The sequence below is a fragment of the Pygoscelis adeliae genome, unplaced genomic scaffold, assembly GCF_000699105.1.
Source record: "Pygoscelis adeliae isolate BGI_AS28 unplaced genomic scaffold, ASM69910v1 Scaffold256, whole genome shotgun sequence".
Lineage (NCBI taxonomy): Eukaryota > Metazoa > Chordata > Aves > Sphenisciformes > Spheniscidae > Pygoscelis > Pygoscelis adeliae.
This window is the reverse complement of record NW_008824996.1, coordinates 1,074,691-1,093,861: the sequence shown is the minus strand read 5'-3', so window position 1 is coordinate 1,093,861 and position 19,171 is coordinate 1,074,691.

Below are 19,171 nucleotides of genomic sequence, written 5' to 3'. Positions count from 1 at the left end.
CTTACACCATTAAAATATAGAGAAAGGGGTTTAACGCAGGTAGTTAAATTCATGGTAACAACCCTTATTCTAACATGCAGAGGCGTACTTGTGAGCTGTATCCTCAGCGAGCTGGTCTGTTGCATTGATCTCCGAGGACAATAACATTAGGAGGCTCAGTGCCACTGAACTTGCATGCGCTGGAAGGGCAGTAGATTAAAAGTTGATCCACGGTTTTCCTTCAGCATAGATTGGTTCTCTTCAAGTAAAGTTTCAGGTCACTTGTGGGGCATCATCGCAGGTAAATGAGCGCTGATTTTATTAGCCTCTCTGGTAGATAAGAAGGTTTCAGTTTTAATGAATGCAAGATCAAATATTTGACAAAAAGTGAAAAGCAAAGACCGGAGGTATATATCCTAAAGTGAAAGAGGGAGGAGAATAATGAGTTTGAAAAGAATAAAACACAGATTGCTTAGTGGAAAAGAATGCTACAAAGGTCTCTATGTGAATCTTCAGTTCCAGGAGTTTCTGCCAATTCCTTTTATTACTATTTCAAGTAACCAGGTACATATGGCATGTTTGTAAGTAAAGCAGTCAATGAAGTTAGTTACACCTCTGCATTTATTACCTTACCCCTGAGTATTATTAACTTTTACATTCCCCATAAAATATAATTTATCACTTAAATAATTTGCTTTGTGTCAGGGTTCAGTGTGCTCCAGTGCTTTCCTGCTCATTAAATGAGATATTTTTACTTAATGAGCCCAGAATGTCCTTTGCATTTAACATTAGAATTGATTTCAAACACTCCATTTTTCTAACATATTTGTGTGTAATTTCAGAATGTGGACTTCATCCCACAATCTTACACTGAAGAAAAAAGAGCTACAAAGAATAATGATGCATAAATTCTAGAGAGGGACACAGTGGGTGAATAATTGGGGAAAAAAAACCCCAACCCCCAACCCCTATTATCTACCTGCACTTTGCATTCTTTCATCTAGTTTGAAAGTTCGACTTACTATTTGAGCCTGATGCTGCACTATTTACATACATAATACTCCATTAGGAAAGCGTTTTTTTGAAGGGACGGCAAGATGTTGATTTCCATGAAATTAACAGAATATAAAAACAATCCTGCCCTTAGATGTATGCGTGTGATATGCTGATTCATGTAACAGACAAAGAGTCTTTCAAAGGTATGCAGTTCACATATAAAATATATATTTGTAGGATAAATGGATATCGTAGAACTCTAGCAACGTGCACCAAATGGGGATCTGGTTCATCTCTTTGCAATTGCAAATAATCACTTTGCAATTAATTAATAAAATCTGAGTAGAGAAACCCTCTGTTGTGCAGTAAATCACTCGCTCATAATGGTCACTGGAACATAAAAGCAGCCCAAACCTCTGAGCTACCTCAGGAATTCCAGGATAAGCTCCGTACCGCTATACTTGAAATGGAATTTTGCCACCAGCTAGATCTCAGGGAGTCAGTGAGTAGTATCGTGTGGATTCGCGACTGGGTGTTCATTTGAGTCCATTACAACAAATGTGACCATCTGCGCATCAGCTGTACACCACTAACATGCAGGGCGCTAGTCTGACCAGTCAGGTGCTCTGGATCCACAGCAATGCGCGTGGCATGAAACGCTCAGTAAAGGGTAGTAAAGCTGGAATTCAATCCCATAAGAAATGCTAATATTCCAATATAGATATTTTTTATTCTGAGTGAAAAGTGAAAAAATAACAACTTAGGAAATAAGCAAGAATAAAACACTGGTATATTTAACCGAACTTCAGAGTTTCACTTTCAGACCGGTTTTAGCCATCATTAAACCTCATATGCGTATTTGTTCATGGTTGCACTGCCTCACCTGGTTAACAGCTTGGGCCTCTCTTTCTATTCGTTCCCCTGGCCCAGGTTCCTCGGCTGGACTCCTTTTCCTGCGAGGCACGTGCAGTCATCTAACTGCTATGAGTCAGCTGAACGCGGTGGAAGCGTGTATTGTGGGATGTGCCGCGGTAACCACGGCATACGGTGAGCGAAGGAGCACAAGCACGAGGGAGCACAGGTCCCCTAGCTGCAGGTAGGCAATCCGGGGCTCGGTGTGGCAGTTCAGTCGCCTTCCTCAACGCATCGTCATGTTTACCAAGGGAAATCTCAAAATTCTTATTAGACTTGACAGTACCACGTTATTTGAAAAAAGTTTTTAAAATAATGAAATAATACTGCGTGAGACCGTGTCATGCCTTACAGGTCAAGGAGAAAAGGAACAGTTCCCTAGCTGTGGTAATAGGAGTAACATAGTGGTGTGACTATCCATACAAGCGTACTAAATGTGAAATCTTCGTCTTTGTCATGTAGGGAGAGAAAAACAAATGTAAAATGTAGAATCAACTGTTGATTATAATTCAGTGAAGGGTGAACACGCCCAGGTTACTTATTAACACTGTCTCATAATTGAACAGGCTGTTAAGTAACATAGCTCTGACACGGCTTGGGGAAACAATGTCGTCAAATGGGTAAAGTGTGAGGGAACCTGCGCTCTTCCCTTGGTGCTACCACCAGGGAGTGCATCATGTACCCCCAGGAAACCAGTTTATTTTGCTTTTCCTTACTGTCCTTCATCAGCTTTGTCTGTTTAGGCTGCAGATAGTTAAGGCTGGTACATTCAACCAACCTGAATTAAGAATGCACAAATTTTTTTCATATTTTTCACTGTAAAATGGAAAGGAAGACTTTTTTTTTTTTTTTCGAAAACTGATGCTACAGTTTGCTCCAGGGAAATACTGAAATATCCCTTTAGATACTTACTGAAGTTCATAATATTGTAGCGTATTTATACGAACTGATGAGACCTCAAAAGATAAAAGACTTTTTTTCCCTTCTGATTCTGTACTAAAAATAGATGTGCCCTTAATTTCATTACAATTTTAAGGAGGGACGTGAGATATTTTAAATTTTGTTTGAATTACTTTACTAGATAATTATTGTTGACTGTTATGTTTCAAACTCCAATGCCAAAGGATTTTATTTTTTAAATGAAAAATAAGTGATTTCAGTGAAATATCTCACTGAAATAAAAATCCATTAAAAAATGAATTATCTCCTGCACTCTGGGTGGATAGTAATTTGGTTGCTCTGGGTGGATAACAATTTGGTTGCTAGAGAATAAAAACGCTGGGGATGTCTCAGTGTATGCAGAAGGGAAAATGTGATGACTGCACCTACTTGAGAAATTACTATGATGGGTCAGCAAGACTTTTGGGAGAGGTTTTTTCTGTGTTGCTGAGTTAGTCAAGACTGGACTTGTGTTTGTTATAAAACAGGAGCTTTTCTCCCCTTTAGCCTGTACCAGTCTTACAGAGAAGTACCAGTTTTAAGAAAATGCAGGGATGTTATAGAGAGGTCACCCCATCTATTCCTGTGACTGACAGGGTTTCCATTTTATTACTATGTGTACAGCTAATCACGGTACAGGTATTAGGATATAATTTTCCCCACCAGGGAACTGCCAAGGCTGGTTTTTGGTTGCTGCTGCTGTTGTTTTAGTCGACGGTGTGAGCCTAACATTGGGGAAAAGCAGTTTGTTGTGGAAAGTCTCTGGCAGACTAGGCAAAACCTGTGGCAAACCTCTCACACTTGAGGTATTGCAGAGCTGTGCTCATTGTCACTGTTGAAAAGGGACTGACGAGTGCCCTGCAGCCTAACTGGAGAATCTTCACATGGGGCATCTCAGGAAAGTGAGGAGCAGAGCAACCTAAGCCAATACTCTGATTTTTCGCTGCTATCCGAGGTCCCTTGTCTGAGACAGAAATGGTTAAAGAGGGGGTAAATGTCAGATGGATATGCGTGTCCTTTAAGGGGTAGTACGTTTCTCCACTGCGCTTGTACCAAAGGCTCCAGTATCTGTAGGCAAAAATTTGACTTAGATTTATATTTGGTTTGTAAATCAACCATTTGCAGTTGAGAAATAACCTATGTGGTTTCAGGAGAGGGTGAGGTAAAGGTGCTTATCAGATCCCTTTTGGGGATGGCAGTAAGTAGTTTATAGCCAGTTTCAGTTAACGTAAGCTTTCCATAAATAAGATACATAACTTTTTACACATGTAGACTAAGGCCAAAGGCTCCCTTCACTCTTTGAGAGCACTGACATTAAATTTTTTATTAGTACCCGTGATGAATGCACTTGACTTCAGTTTTGACTGTACTATTGAGAGAAAGTACCATGTATTTCTTGAAGACGTCCATAAATAGCCAACTTTAACGCTGAAGAAAAGTTTATTTTTCTTTTAATTACTTCTTTGCTGAGTTTAAGTTGTCTGCCTCCTGATGTGCGCAGTCTTTCTTGCAGCGCTGGTATCCCTGTTGCTGCCATCATATTGTTTGTGTGCTCATGGCTGGCTTTCAAGCTATCATTTCATTATGTCCCGGGGCTATGTGGTATACTTTTACAAAGGGGTCCTGGATCTAATGTTGCTGCTGTCATCCACTCTGCCCATACTGCGTATACTTGCAGGTGCTCACAAACTCTTGCAGAGAAATGTGAATTGCTGTTCTTAAATCTTCTAAACACTAGGGATTGTCTTCGTTCACGCTATCTGCCGCCGTGTGTGAGTTCATGTGGAGGTATTTGTGCACACTCTTGCTCTTATAGCTCAGATTCTTCATGCTTTTCTGTTTGAGTCTTGTAGTGCTTTGGCTTCTCTGTTATGTTTGGGATGCTCCCATGTTGGTCCCAATTTGGCTGGAGTAGCTTCCTTTGCTTGCAAAATTCCAGGCTTCATTTTAGATCTTCCATACGCTATTTCAGAGTGTTTTATACCAAATCCCAAACACCATCTGGCTTTCTACCAGGAAGCTAACCCTTCCCTCCATATTGTGAGATCAGTTGTAGTTCAGCCTGAGATCAATTAGAGACACCTCTGTTTTCTCTCTCTTTTTGTACTACTTGCTTGAAACTGAACTTCTTGGATCTCTTTGCACTGGGAGCATATTGCATGTAGGCTGATTCAAATCTCTTTCTAACCACTGCAAGTCTTAAATGAACTTTAAAGTAGATATTCGCTGAAAGTTGCGAGCGATCCAGGGAAGAATTTTTTAGCATCTTGTGTTCTTGGGAAGTTAAACTGATCTGAAAATTGTAATTTAATTAAAGAAAAAAAATACTCTGTAAATGAAGCTTGTTCTGATGTTCATGAATCTTAAAACTTTGCCAGTCTGCAACAATTTCCTTCTTTAACATGTTAAGTGCACAATGCCTCCATGAGGAAAACGGGCTTGACTCTCATTAGACTTTGTACCATATTAATGGCACTGGTTCACTCATGTTTTATTCATTAAATAATATTTGTCAATGTGTTTTTCTATTTTAAACTCTTACTGTAAAAGAGAGCATTATCACCTCAAAGCATTTGGTTCATAGAGTGAACGCCAATACTATCCAGTCACGCCATATTCTCCTAATTATGCTGAGGGTTTCTTTCCTAACAGCATTTATTTTAGGGTGTCAACAATACTTCAGTTAAATGTAGTGTAAAGTGCACTTATTTAGCAAACTCGTCCTTCGGAAAAGGGTTTTTTTGTCTTTAAAACACGCTAGATTGTTTCTTTCTGTCAGTGCATGATACAGTAGAAATCTTAAATCAATAACACTTTTTATTCCTATGCAATTGATGCATAACATCCTTCTTCACACAGAGGTTTAATGTGTTGTAAATTAATTATCTGGAATGAGTACAGGGTCAATGGACCTTGGTATGACCGGGATGTAATGTTAAAGTGTTCCATTTCCTCCCAGCCCCGCTCAGCTCTCTTGCCGACTCTTTTATATGTGTCGGTTATGCCATCTTCTGCAGTTTGTTCCCTTAAGTGTTGTTAATGCCCCTCTAGGGCTTGATCGATAGGAAAAATTTGCTTTACCATAAATTTGTCCAACAATTTTCTTTCTTCTGAAGATGGAGTATCTTTATTATCTGTACTTGTATAATGCTTCTTAGTAAACTATTCTTACTCTTACAGAAACTTAAAATAATAGCCTTATTTTAAATCATAATGAAATTGCAAAGATTCTGCATAAGCAGATGCAGACGTAATTTTTGGCTATTAGGTGCCTAAAAATTAATCAACTATGCTTGAAGTTTCTGGCAGGAGAAGTTTTGCTCTACTGCTTCTACACAGCAAACCACATAGATGAATAAAACTGTTATTAGCTGTGAAAAAATGCTGAGGGAGAGATTCTCGACCATCAACAGTGCAGTTAAAACAGGCATTCACTGGGTTTAAAGTAGCCAATTTCCTTTAAAAATCAGAGAGGCCACCTCTATTATTTTTTTTGAAGCCAGCTTGGCTATTAGTTGCTAGGGTAACAAGATCCAAGACAGTGAATAAGGCCTGTCCAGGCAGTACAGCGTTATGGGGGTCTAAGATAAGAAAGAAATGCTGGCAGGAACATTCATTCATAGATTGTTTTTATTTATTTATTTATTTACCTTTTTACTGCAAGAGGGATGGTCAAAATATGTATACGTTCATAATTAAAGAGGTGCTGATACTGCAGCATTTTAATTGTCTTCTCTGAGTAACAGATGATACTAAACTATTTAAGTGGCAAACACTTCAAGTCTCACTGAAAAAGAAAGATGCTACTTAAAACTCACGGCATGTTGGTGGGATCAACTTAATGCACTGTGCTGTGTCAATGTCACTTTCATAAACTTTTGCTGAAGTGCTTTTCCTACTGTATGTTGAATGATGTTGTCAGGGCTGTGAGTCGGGGGTACGGTGGATTCGAGTCTACTTTACTTCCCTTGATGAAAAGGTCACTGCCACTTGTAAATCTGTTTTACTCCCTGCACAGTTGTTAGTGTCAAAGTCTCTCAGCTCTGTGGGATGTTAAAATTATACAACTGTGGTAGGAACAAGGATCACAAATTCCCAAGTGGTACGTCCCAAGAAAAAGTCTCTGATCTTTGTGTAAAAGTTCTGTAGAAAGTTTTTCATTCAGGATTTTCAGCTCACTTTGGCTTGATTGCAGAAATAAACAACATTTCTGTTTCATGCCTCCCATCTGGTGGGCCTTCCCCAATGAGAGCTCATCACAGGGCCACTTATTATGTCTGTAGCCCACGGTTGCAAGTGAAACAATCCCCTCTGCTTTATTTTTTTAAGGCTCTAAGGGCTCCAATTAGAGCACAATTAAAACTTGGCCTGTGTTGCATTATGTGATTATGTTTTGACAAATCATCACAATAGATCAGCTTCACAAGGCCTCACAATTATTCATAAATTATTTGGAAAATACAAGTAATAAACAAGAAATAAAACAACTGACCAATTGGGGAGTGTGGGGGGAAACAAACCCCCAACCCAACCTTCCAACCAATGCAAATAATGCAAATGATAAAAATCTCAAAAATTACCTAAGCTCTTTTTTCTGTTACTCATAGCATCATCTGAACGGTTTTGTGCATATGCAAAGACAGTTTTTTTATTCAGCAGTTTTCCCATATAGGTCGTCATACTTTACTAGTGAACTGCAGCAAATGCAATGAGAGCGAAACCAGCTGGAGTGCCAACGGCGGACGTGTCCTGCGGCGTTTGATTGATTACGACATAAAGAATTTTTTAAGTTTTATGCTCTGGCTGTACAGGAGATGGACACAAAGTTCTTTGCATGTGAAGTATGGCCAGAGCTTTTAGGTGGTCAATTGCCTGCTTAATCCAAAGGCCTCTGCTAAGACGGTGTCAAGTTTTTCATGCTGTGAGGTATTTCCATATGACCTTGCAACTAAATTGATTTTTGATCTGAGTGGAGTAGTTTGCTGCTGAAAAGACAGAACGGGACCCGAAGGGGGCAAACACTGAATCTTTTTGGCTTGACTTTCAGTCAAGGTAACTCACTGGGGTCCTGAGGGTGATGCAAGTAAACATCTGCCAAGAGAATTTTCGTGTCAAGGCAGCCATTGTGGGCGAACTGGGGTAGGCGGCCGTGGGTGCACGTATATCAGCGTGCCAAGTAACCATCAATGTGAGAGGGAAGAGGACACGCCAAGATCCTGGTTTCATTTTGCCTTATTTTTGACTGGAAAATGCTCTTCGTGTGCCCCTGGATCTGACCTAGAAGCTATCTGAGGCATTCATTTCAATGATATGAAAGCAGAATCTTTAATATGAAGTTTTTCTTACTGTCTGTGAATGATTTGAATGACAGATGAGCAAACAAAAAAAAAGGAAAAACTGAAGTTTTAATTACTCTGAGGAAAAATTCACTGCCATCTCTATTAATTGCTACCTTGCTTTTATAGATATCTTTCAAAATGTCATCCAATTTGCCTTTAAGATCACAAACACTCCTGCTTAATTCTCCTTCCCTGCCTCCCAAGAGAATTAAAATATAAAAATTCACCTTTTCCCTTTCTTATCAGATTCATTTCTACTGTTTGAAGTTGCTAAAATCCAAATTGCAGATATTTGTACTTACATCATTAGAAAGCTGAATTAGATGCCTGTCATATCAGTGCTCGTGTTTGCTGAAGACTCACAATGTTAGACAGAGGGCATGTCTGAGGAATGTAAACAAACATCCACCTTATCAGGACATTTACCACTGAGAAATAGAAAATAACATTTTTTTCCCTACCCTCTGCCCTCCATTATCCCTCCAATTCTCTAGGCTTTGCTCAATCTTTGTGTGTTCTAGTTTTCAACTTTTCTAGGCACAGGTAAATGAAGAACAATTAAGAACTGTTGGAATGATTCACCTAAGCGGGAAGAGCAGTTCCACGCTCTCAGGTCTGTATATGCCCATATGATGGGTATCTGGTGTATAGCTATTTTTTCAGTCTGAAATAAAATTAAGGAATGTGTATATGCTAATGTGTCCGTATACGTACTGGGGACATTTTAATCCTTTATAAAACCAGATTTTCATAAAACCAGTTATGTGTATTTCCACACAAAATTAGATATCTATTTTTGATAATACATAAATTCTGAATAATCAGATTTAATTTGGATGAATCATCTACATGTATTTTAAGGCAAAAAGGAAATAGAGCCTAGGGTGAAGACTCCGCTAGTATTTGGAGAGCTTTGGACAAGTTGCTTATTGATCAAGGCTACTGACTGAATATTTGAGATGATTTACAGACAACAAAATGTTTACGGCATTTTGTGGGACTTACAGCCTTCCCAGAGAAAAGGGTTGCCTAAGTGTACAAGTATCCAGTAAAAATGACTTTACCTTTCCCTTAATAAATTAATTCAAAATACTGAATTTTAAAATTATTATAAAGCAGTGTGGTCCTTGTGAAAAATGAGAGAATACTTAAGTACTCCTTGTTCTTTGAGTCTTATTTAGCCATTGAGATCTTCATAAAGATAATCTGAAATTGCCTTGTCAGACTCGCCACCTTGCAGTAGTCTTCATGTTTGCTTTTCTCCTTTCTTGCCTGAACACCTGCACAGCAGTATCTCCCAGGTATTGCTGATGCATGTCACTTGCACTTAGCCCTTGCCTTTCTTCAAATTTTCAGCCGTATCCTTACTGCTTCCTTTCATGACAGACATAATTACACCCCTTTGGAATTCCTAAATGTCTTTCTTCTACATGTCAGCCTACAGAGCTCTGGCTATTTTCTCAGAGTCCGAGATTATTATTATTATGCGTCCCCTCTCTTTTGTTGTATTTTTAATAAAGCTTTCAGCTTTTTTTTTAAATACACTGAAACACCTTTTCACGTTCATCACAGTTTTCCAGCTCTCCCGTCTGCCTGCACGTTCTGTGCTGTCCAAGTCGCAGCCTCTTCTCTTTTGTTATTCCAAGAAGGCGCTGGTTCGTTCTCATTTCTGTCCTTAAATCTTCTCTGGAAACTTTCCTTTCCCTCTTGGCTTACAAGGTCAATATTCTGGGATACTCTGTCAGATGGACTTACCAAATGCTAGCACTTTATTTTGTAGATACAGTGATGTGCTGGCAGCCCTGGAGCAGCACTACTAGGTAGTGCTGTAGTCCCGGCTGCGTGCAGATGAAGGATGTCTCTTGTTTTGGACTCTTAAGTGACTCCCCTGTTATCCTGGGGAAAGACTTACCTTTTTGCTTGCTTACTATGGTCTAGTTTCCAGAATGAACGTTGTCTTGGTGGAGTTGAACCATTCCTAATTTCTCCTCAGCTAATATTTACTTTTGTTTTGAGAATAAAGCCATTTGATATACGTGAGGCGAACCAGACCAGGTATGAAGTTCCTTGGTATGTCCAACCCCACCCTGTGAACCTACTGACCAGCCCTAGCACGAGTTCACTTAAAGATTCCTTGTGTGAATTCTTACTGCGGCAGCCCCCAAAAACCCCTTATTTGCATGTCCAAGACTAAAGGACTTGATGGAGACATTAAAATTGGTAGTAAAGGTTTGAAATATGATATGAAGCATCAATATGTTGATGTTAGGCTAGATGGCTGCATTTTTTTGAGAGAGAAATGGATGTATGAAGTCTGCATCATGTTACCAGTGGTTATAGAGAGCTAAATGGAGCGGACAACATTTTTGAACTGAAGTTTTTTCAAAAAATGTGGCTCAAGCAGAGGCTGAAACTGAAGCCCCTGCTCGGCTGAGATGGGAAGTTGGATTTGGAAAGGAGTGAATAAATACCCATGCCAAATCCTCAGCTGCTCTAATTCATAATGGAAGATCCTTCTTCATAAACGATCATTCCCAAACAGAGGCTCTCAGCGGCAACAGTAATTCAGGCTGGAAGAGTGATGCTGATCAAACTATACTAAAAAGGAGGAAGCTTATAAATGGTCTCAATTTGTGACAAACTTTCTGCTCTGAAAAATGAAGTTTATACTGATACTTAAATTTGCAGAAGCATAAAGTCTTAGTCACAAAAACCTGTAACACTGTAACCAAACTCATTGAATTGCTTTTCTGCAGACATTTTGGAGGAAAAACAATTAAGAAGAGCTAGTGTATGCATAAGTGCTAAATATTTGAAACATTCACAGCCACTGCCACAGGACAGCGATCCTGTCCCTGGGGTCAGGCTGTTCACTGGTAACTTCGGTGTGAGGAGTCTGCTGGGGAAAAACTGGTGCCCTTCATTCCTAAACCAGGGTAATACTGTGCTCATATACATGCTCATTCAAAAAATCTGTGCAACAAACCCAGCTAAACTGTCTGTACTACTAAGATACAGAGCAGAATACTTTTCTAATCTGCTTCTTTTGCAATCATATTTCTAATCACTTCAACTGATCTTTTTATTGTTTCAACTGCAAGCTTTGTGTATGGCCCCACACGTGCAGTGGCATTCTGCATTATTTATACCTAACATTTTGATGTATCATTTTTAATGCAAAAAAATCAGTGACACACGTGAATTCCTTTATATAGTTGAACCAAAAAAGAAGAAGAAAACAAAACCCTACATCATCTCCATATGCTCATCCTCCACTTACAGTTATGATCTAGGTTGCTCCTATTGTCAGTTAATGTATGGGTAACAGTATGTATTTGTAACCTGCGATCAGATTTTACTGCAGAAATAAAGCAAGGACAAAATAATATCTAATGTTTAGGCAGCATGCTTGTAGTCTCTCCGTCAGCAGACCATTCTTAAATAATAGTAACAAATTAGCATTAAAAGCTCTCCACAAGATGTGTTAAAATCATACTGGATGCTCAGTGACCTGTGCAAAGAAAAGAAAATGTAATGCACTGCTTTCTAGTGCTCCCAGCCCAGCTGCTGTAGTGTCAATTATGTCACTACAGCTTTTCAGAGGTGGAACCAGTGTGACTCAAGAAAATAACAAAACAAGAAAAAGAGAAGAAAAAATTAAAAAAAAAAAAATAAACTCCGGATGCGAGAAGAGTGTTGCAAGAGCAGAATGTTTTGCTCCAGCACTGAGTTTGAAGGGGGTGCCCTCTTTAGCACAATGGGAGCCAGCTTCCCTGCTGCGTTCTCTGAAGTGGCTCATTGCAGAGCAGTAATATTATATCTTAATAAGCATAACACTGTGAACTGAGGCATATTTTTAAGTCAGACACATGGGAGGGAAGCATATCAGAGCAGAGCTGTGTTATTTTTAATGGAGCATGTGTTTGTCTTGTAAGTGTGTCAGAAGAAAAGGAACCGGTCTCGGGTTTCTTCTCACCATGTCTAATGTAGGATGGGCACTCCAACTGCCCCTCTAAGTCACATTAGTGGTCTTTGACATTACAAATGACACAGGACGGTCTGGACTACACTTGCACCTCACATTCTTTTCTACTATTTGTGTACATCAGTGTTCATTTGAGGCTATCCTTCAGACGAAGCTCTTTAAAAACCACAAAGACTAAGTTTTCATTAGATAAAACAGGATTATAATGAGAGTCTCTGTCCTCTTCCCAGATTTACATGAGTATATGGTACAGATGATGGGGGACGTGCTCTGCAGGAAAAGATATTTCCTTTTACATTCAACTGGAAAATAGATCTTGCAGTGTGGAATTGATAGCTGCCATGTGTACCACACTGCAGCCCATGCCACTCACTTCTCATTCATAACATCAAAACCAATATTAGAGTAAAAATGTTTGCAGTGAAATTCCAAGGGGCATTTTAAATTTCAATTAATATCGATAATGGGCTTTTTAATAAGTCTTGGGTCAAGATGTATCATAAAACTATTTTCCACAGTGCACAGAAAATATATTCTTATTCTGTCTTTGTGATATGACTGGATCTAGTCTTACATCCGGCAGCCAGCTGAGGCTGCTTGTCTATTATAGTCTCTTCCACCATTCCTGACAAATGAACAAATAACTAGATGCCCTGTGAAACATTTTAAATAGAACTGTCTCCTGGAAAAGCTGTTACTGACAGAGACAGGTTCGATCCAGATCAAGGGAACCTGCTTTGGGATCGAAAAGATCAATACTGGTCACTGGCTTTTTTTTTTTTTATTTTTTTTTTTACTAAGAGGAGGTAAGGGTTACGATGAATAAAGTAAAGCAGAAAACAAGCAATCTGAAGTGCATCCTTCTTATTAAACATTATTGTGCTCTTAAAGCAGTAGCAGAAGCTGTTGCTATGAACTCTATCGTGCAAGAGGCTTTCAAAAAAGCATTTAAAACTATATATTAGCTAGAAACCACTTTGTCCACAAATTCTGAAAGAGGTGAAAGTAGCTTTTGAAAAGGAACCAATGTATTTGAAAAGGAACCAATATATTTCATGGCAGAGTAAATTAGCTGCTATTTTTTACTTTTGAAGTGTCTGATCAAAATCCAGTGCTGAGCACAAGGGTCTTAAATTAATTCTATTTAGAGTGCTTCTCTGTTGGTTACAACCTGCATCTCTGACCTGGATCCTATAGCACTAACTGCTCCCCTTTCCTGCTGTCGTCTTCGGCATGCGCATGAGAATTGCACATTTCCAACACCAGCTGGAGGCGCTAAGGTCACGTTCTTACGTCTGGAAATAATGCACGGGTTTGTGTGAGCTGGACAGATCAAAACTATGATTGCTTTTATTTATTCTATTTAAATAGCGTCTTCTACTCTGATTTTGCTTAACGATGAAAATGCCAATTAAAAGGAAAGAATAGCCACCAAGACCAAGTCATCCCAGTGATGGAAAATTATAAAACAGAATTTGACAGGTCTTGGGAAGCAATGTGAGCATTATAGCAACAATATTCTCCGTAGCCTTTGGCTAAGTCCAGGAATTCAGCCTACAATATAATCAATCCTCTACAATCCACAAGCATTAAATTCATCATTAAAATGTTGTTCTCCCCTTCCCAAACCTTCCATGTAACAAGCATCTCAGTGAGATGAAAGGCATTTGTTACTGAGAACAGCCTTAAGGAAAGGAAAAAGAGCAAATCTGGAAAACATATTCATATTTTTCTGGAAATGGGTAGTGTTCATAAAACATTTAGCAAGTTCAAGGTCAACTTGTTCTCCTTCTGTATACTATTCATAACAGGCATTTGACAACTCAGTGACAGTCAATCTAGCAGCTGAACTGAATATATTGGGTCATCCAGTTTAAATAAAAGCTAAATCTTCGTTGTGGAATGAGCACAACAAAAACAAGAAAAACAGGAACAGCAAAAGGCTTTCCTGTTTCTGAAATTTCAATTAAAATCAACAAATACAGTTACAAAAGAGAGGAAATAGATCTAATTTTGGTAAAAGGGGGCTACTTGAGCAGGTGTATGCATAAATGGCAGGAGATTATGGTCCTTCACACCACAGTGGGTGTTGTCTTCTCATTTAAGTGAAACTTTGTAATGCTGAGCATTCCACTGATATTTTCTTTTTCAGCATACCATGTCTGAGAAATGACCCAACGCCAATAAGACATTTAAATTCTGCAGTTACAATTACTCTGGACTTATTTTGTCTTTTCGCTCCCTATACAAGACCACCCTGGAGTTTATTCCCAATATTGACTGTTTCTCAATATGCTCCGTCATTCAGTAAAAGGTATCCCCTGGTGGCTCTTGTCCTACTGAAAAATGAGGAGATTACATTTATTGGATTGGAATAATGAGATTTTCATCTGACTTCAAAGCTGGTGAAAATAGCAGCTCGAGGAGCCACAGACACATGTTGTGGAAATCCCAGGAATATTGAACTTTGTATCCATGCAAATTCTGAGGTTGGGTCCATTTGTAATTCCAATATTTTTTCTCATTGTAGTTACTGTCACCATGAATCCTAAAGAAGTTATTCTCTGTCCACATATGTCCCAAACAATATGGATATACATGGCATATACCCACTTTTTAAAAAAAAATCCTCCCAACTAAAAAAAAAATAATCTTGTATGGTGTATGTTGAAGATAGATGGTCCTAAACAACCAGCTCACACCTTCCCTCCACCATTTCCCAACTGCACAGCTATTTCTAACATAGTGAAAGTGCATCATATCACCAATTGCCTTCTCTGTTTCAACAAGGTATGAAATGAAAAACAACTAGCAATCGTTTTGTGGGTGGGTTAACAGATTAAAGATCAACTATAAATTGAGAGGAGTATCAAGTTCACAACATACTTTGTTCCTTTTTGGAAACCACTACCTGGTTTTGTTTTTAAAGCTGCCACAGGTTTTCAACAGGATTCTCACTCTAAGAGCTCCGTATCTTTCATCAGCTAGCACCCACTGAATGACTACCGTAGACGTTAGTGTCAAATTCTTCTGCAGACGTCCAGCTGGGCTCTCTACAGGGATTTAGCTGAAAGGGCTTGCTGAAGGAACGATGTTACTAGCAGTTCCACCTCCCCCACGCTGCATCTTTCAAATATCAGCTATAAATATTTTGAATATGCTCATTATTTAAAATTTTAGATCTCTTCCCCAATTTTGTAAGGTATTTTAGAAGTGGCTTTCTGCCTACAGTTGTAACGTATGTCTGCAGTCCAGGAAGACAGCTGACAAGCACAGTGAATCTTGCTCTATATTTGGAAACATCTGCTGTTTCATTTCCATGATGCACAGTGACGTGCTGTTCTAAGAGGAAGAACGAGTCTGGCACAGGAGACATTAGTTTCTGGTTATATATTATGGTACTGAAGTTGCGATTCCTCTAATCTAAGTCTTCTTAACGACCCTCTGGTGGTACTTCTCCACTGAATAAAGGATGCCAAAAGAGTTGCTTAATGGTCCTCCAACTGTCAGACCTTTTGCTGAGGAAATAGCTCCCACCCCTAGTGAGGCAGCCTTTTCAGGTATCAGCAATTGGCTTCCTCCGGGTTGTTCTGTCATTCTCGAAAGAGAAGCGTATAGACAACGTAACTGTGACGTGGAGACATAGCAACTAAATTGACTTGGGAGGGGCTTTGGTTTGAGGAGTCTCTAGATTCAAGGTGAGGTGCTAAGGATCTAGGAGGTGATTTGCTTTACTATATGTTCTATAAAGCAGTCGTACGAAAAACCCAGCAGTGTTATCAAACATATAAAACCCCAGATGCGTATTCAGGAGAAGCGCCCTTTGATGAGTCAAGAAAATTTGGCAAAATTCTGTTCATGATAGTGGCAGAGGAAATATTGCTTTTGAATAGTCTGAAAACAATTTGAGAAGAAAACAGCTGCGTGAAGAATCTTAGCAACACTGTATAGGTGGGTAAGGCTAATTACTATCTTTGGTGCTAGGGATAGTTTTGACTCTTATCTTCAAATGGCCAAAAAAAAGGCAGTTTCATAGGTATTTCCACAGTGGTCAACTGTTGATCACTGCTGGATCCAGGACATGGAGCTGACTACCCCTGTGGTCTACCCAGCACCATTACGCCTATGGACTTTGGTTCCAGAGAAAAGGCAGGAGTTAAACCTTGCATGGGTTCAGAATCAGATCGTGGCGTTTGTTCTTCTCAATAATGATCATCAATGGAAAATTTAAAGTAGGGCTAGAAGAGAGCGTGGGGGCTTAGGAGAACTGAGACAGCACATTTGTGAAGTGCTGTGAATATGGTACTGTTTGGGGTTTGGGTGTCTTCTGAGTGTGTCTGTCTTCAATCGCACTGCTAAGTGTACTGACAAATTTTGGGGAATGTTGAAAAATTGTTATTTTGAGAAGCATTGACACAAAATTGTATTTAAAATTCCCTCATGCATTCATTACGTAGGAGCTTTACAATATATACATTACTTTTAGTGCAATGTAATTCTGTTGGCCAGGAATTCTTAATTTTAAAAGGCTGAGGCATGAAAAGCTGCCTATTTCTACAGAGAGGACAGACTTTTTTTTTCCCCCTCTTGAATTTAGATATTGGTGGAGTCTCTCTTCAGCAAAACTAAGAAGGAGTACATTTTGATCTGCCCGATTCAATTTGGTTTGTTGTATTTCTGAATTTCTGTGATCAAACTTACAAAAATCAAACTATTCCATCAGTTGAGCTGAAAGAAATACAATATAGTTTAATATAGCAACAATATTTTGTCCTAAATGTTATGTCAAGGCTGTCTATCAATAATTCAGCTCATATAAAATATTCTTGCAAATAAGATATTGTACTTCAAGGACAAACGATCTGCGCAGATATATTTTCAAAGAATATCAGTCTCACTGTTTACGCCAGTGAGGAGTGAAAGAAACCTGAGGGTGATAAATAAAACAATACAAGGTTTCATGAAATATGTGGGCTTGGAAGGAAAAATGCTGAACGTTTGGAACAGTTGGACTTCTAGTGTGGAATGCGTCTTAATCATTCTATTGCTTTTTTCTAATGTTTTAAACCAACTTTCAATAGATAAAAAGTGCCAAAAGAAACTTTAATGGCAAAATACCCTTAAGTATGCAAGAAATGTAAAATAAGTGCAGCACATAATGATGAAATGGGCTGTTCCAAGGCAATGCACTCCAAAACTGAGAGCTAGAGATGAAAAAAATAAAAAGAATTATTACTTAAATCTCATTTAGGATATACTAAAGAATCAATACCTTGAAAAAAAATCTATGAATTTGCCCTGAGGTGAAATGCTGAGGTGATGGGAAAAGCTTTTATTGTAAGATGACTATGTAAAATCTCTGCATTTCATAAAAGAATATTTCATGATCTTTTTTCTTTACAGGTTGTTTCATGTTCGCTTGCATTATTCAGAAACATTTTACATCTTCACCTTCTAAATAAGCTGAAGTGGCATTGTTCAGCTATCCATAAAGGCAGGAGTTACTGCTTATAGCAGTGATTTTTAAGAGGTATTTTTGGTTTTGGAGTGCTAAAAGTTATGTCCCAACACCTGCAGCATTGCTATCCCACACTTCAATAAAATGTGATTTAAGCATCTAGAAATCATGAGATTGGCTTCAAAGCCATGAGTTTGAAGTTAAGTGAGTACATTTGGCATGTCTAACCTTCCAGGCCTTGTCGTTTTAGAAGTGACTTCCTAACTTTTCCCCACAATCATGAATAGAGTTTGTTTGTTTTTTTTTAAAATGAGCACTGGATGATTTTACATAGCCACGTGACTCTAGAAGTTGATCCTTAAGCATGCCATAAGAAATTCAGATACTACAATAACTGGTGGTAGATTATTGCTTGCTAACCCAGATTTTAAATGCCTGAAGGAGAAGGTTAAAACCCCCTAAATTCTTCCTGCCAAGGCTGTTTTTGTTTCTTACAGAGATCAGCTGTGTAAGAATGAAATCTTCTCCCAGGCCTTTTTTTTTTTTTTTTTTTAGCCAGATCCCTGTAACCATCAGCTCTGGCAGTTAAATTTCTTTTTCACGTCTGTACATCTGTACAAAGAACAGTGAAGTTGAAACCTCCTGGAGAAGCTACCAAAGCTGTGCTCTCCTCCTGAAGAGTTGTTTTGGTGGGGTTCTGCAGCAGGTCTTTCCTCAACTGGGGAAATGGAAATTTATCCTGGTTCCCGGACACCACTACTGATAATATGTCTTTTTACCCAGACTCACTTGTTTCTCTAGAGGTCACTAGCACTATTGCTGATACACAACTTTATATTGCTCCAGGCAGCTAGTCAACTTTACTCACCTTAGCAATTATGAATGAAGATTTTCCTGTGGGCAAGAGTCAAAAGGGAATATCACCTGAAAGTTTCTGAAGAGGGAGAACTATGGGACCTCCTCACAAGCGAGAGATAATACTCGGTCTCCAAGGGCCCCATCAAACTTTCCTGAGGAACCAGATTTGGCTGGATCGAAGGGCAGCTGTCTTGCTTCCTCCCATTCAGATTACCCTGTGACTCCCACGTGCCTTGCAGCCGGTACAGAGCCATAGCGCCTGAGGTAGGCTTCAAGATACATGTGGTTGCGTTTCTGAAAGTGATGCACATACCTATGATCACAAAATATAGATGATTTCCTCGGGGAACTGCACACTGTAATACTTGAGTGTACTCCAAGCAGGGAATACAATCTTATGATTAGAATAGATCTACAACATCTATTGGACTATCAACTTGAACTTTGTAGTTAGTAAAGCCCTGTAAAAACCTGATATTGATGTGACGCTGGTGTGAACTATGAAAGCAATATTAACCTGGTTGCCTCACCAGTCACAGAGCAAATAATCCCAGCGCAGGATTGTTTCTCCGAAGGGGAATAATCAGTGTGTCAGTGAAAATATGGGTGTCAAATGTACCATTGTGTACAGATGAGCCCCCTCCTCCCCCTTCTTACTCCAAATAAGAATGGTGTATTTTCAGATTTATGGTGTTGCGCCTTTCC